Genomic DNA, 1,958 nt, shown 5'->3' on the forward strand with positions numbered 1-1,958 from the left:
TCAGCTGTAACGTGGCTGTTTAATCACCGTAGCTACTGAAAGTGTTGCGTTCGCTGTCACGGGAAAACGTAGCTACAGTAGTTACTTCAGTCAGCTGTTACGTGGCTGTTTAATCACCGTAGCTACTGAAAGTGTTGCGTTCGCTGTCACGGGAAAACGTAGCTACAGTAGTTACTTCAGTCAGCTGTAACGTGGCTGTTTAATCAGCGTAGCTACTGAAAGTGTTGCGTTCGCTGTCACAGGAAAACGTAGCTACAATAGTAACTTCAGTCAGCTGTAACGTGGCTGTTTAATCACCGTAGCTACCGAAAGTGTTGCGTTCGCTGTCACGGGAAAACGTAGCTACAGTAGCTACTTCAGTCAGCTGTTACGTGGCTGTTTAATCACCGTAGCTACCGAAAGTGTTGCGTTCGCTGTCACGGGAAAACGTAGCTACAGTAGTTACTTCAGTCAGCTGTAACGTGGCTGTTTAATCACCGTAGCTACTGAAAGTGTTGCGTTCGCTGTCACAGGAAAACGTAGCTACAATAGTAACTTCAGTCAGCTGTAACGTGGCTGTTTAATCACCGCAGCTACCGAAAGTGTTTCCTTCGCTGTCACGGGAAAACGTAGCTTCAGTAGCTACTTCAGTCAGCTGTTACGTGGCTGTTTAATCACCGTAGCTACTGAAAGTGTTGCGTTCGCTGTCACGGGAAAACGTAGCTACAGTAGTTACTTCAGTCAGCTGTAACATGGCTGTTTAAGCAGTTCCGTGTCGGTGGCGTTAAGTTAACCGTACGTGCTGAGATCTTTCCCGCCATGAAAACATGTACATGCCAATATTGAACCCTTCAAGAAAGTAGCCCCCGCAGCACATTTTAAGTACACGTATGAAATTTATTTCGCACATGTATTATGTCTAAACGTACAGACACAGCCACTTGGAGAGATTCCCTGAATCCAACAGGAAGTTGGTCATTTTGGATTTAATGGTCCATTTAATGGCGATTTACAGGCTTCGTAGTCTTAAGCCATTGACAAATAAAAGTTGTACAATCTGTGGGTTTTCGTCAAATGGCGTGCGTACCATAAACACATCTACATGCCAATATTCAGTTACAACTGTAGCGCTACCTACTGGCAACAGGAAGTAAGGTCTGTGTGAATCTCATCTTGCGATTTAAACTATATTTTCACAATATGTTCCCCACTTGATGTACTGGGACTGGGACCTTCATGCAGCACCTACAGCAAAGATAATTCAGACCGGCCTCACTCCTCAAAGCTGCTTGCAGCTTTAATTATATTAATCTTCACTCGTGCTTCTCTGCTTGCGTCGGCTTCAACAAGCTGCCAAGTTTCCAGTCGCCACAGTTGTTATTGCAGCCATCTGTGGGCACCCAGAGCTCTGTGACACTACTTCATATTTATACAGAAACTGGACAAAGCAGCAGCCTGCTGGGAGAAAAGTAAGCAAGGAGGTTGAACTACACGGTAAGTTCTGAAAATATGTGTCTGTCGCTTCATTCCAGCTGGTTATATTTAGCTATGAAACAAGTTAGCATCACATAGAGCTGATCGATCAGAACGCCATTTAGGACAGACAGAGAGAGAGCGACAGGTGATCAGACAAACAGATTAAAGGTCTTTTCTTATTCTTTAGTGTCAGTGGTTGTTTTCACTTCAGCTCACCTGCAGGAACAGTCAGCCCAGACAGCTGCAGCAGCACGGACACACCTGCAACAGGAAGTCAGAGGTTACTGAAGGTCAGAGGTGAGTGGTGGGGAGGAGGGGTGGGCTCCTAATAATCCACGAGCTCCCCTTAAAACATGATTTGTGAAATCTCTAAAATGTACAGAGTAAAATAACTGGTTAGGGACGATGCAGAGTGAGCAGAGGTCTGATCTGTCAAAGATGGGCTTTAACTGTGTTACTGTTTGAGTCCTGTTGAGTCCCGGTTTGAAACTAAAATATCAGAA

The 1,958-nt window shown here is 45.0% G+C and overlaps 1 protein-coding gene and 1 long non-coding RNA gene across 5 annotated transcripts in view; one reads left to right on the top strand and one right to left on the bottom strand.

Moving 5' to 3' along the window:
• Positions 1-1,717, bottom strand: part of LOC123980320 — a 3,688-nt gene extending 1,971 nt beyond the window's left edge. Inside the window, exon 1 of the long non-coding RNA XR_006827470.1 lies at positions 1,672-1,717. This is a non-coding gene — a long non-coding RNA (uncharacterized LOC123980320). The remainder of the gene's footprint in view (positions 1-1,671) is intronic.
• Positions 1-1,958, top strand: part of LOC123980308 (H-2 class II histocompatibility antigen, E-S beta chain-like) — a 236,945-nt gene that overhangs the window by 83,858 nt on the left and 151,129 nt on the right. The gene's annotated exons all lie outside the window — the stretch shown is intronic.

This window comes from Micropterus dolomieu, linkage group LG12, assembly GCF_021292245.1.
Source record: "Micropterus dolomieu isolate WLL.071019.BEF.003 ecotype Adirondacks linkage group LG12, ASM2129224v1, whole genome shotgun sequence".
In the NCBI taxonomy this organism is placed as follows: Eukaryota; Metazoa; Chordata; class Actinopteri; order Centrarchiformes; family Centrarchidae; genus Micropterus; species Micropterus dolomieu.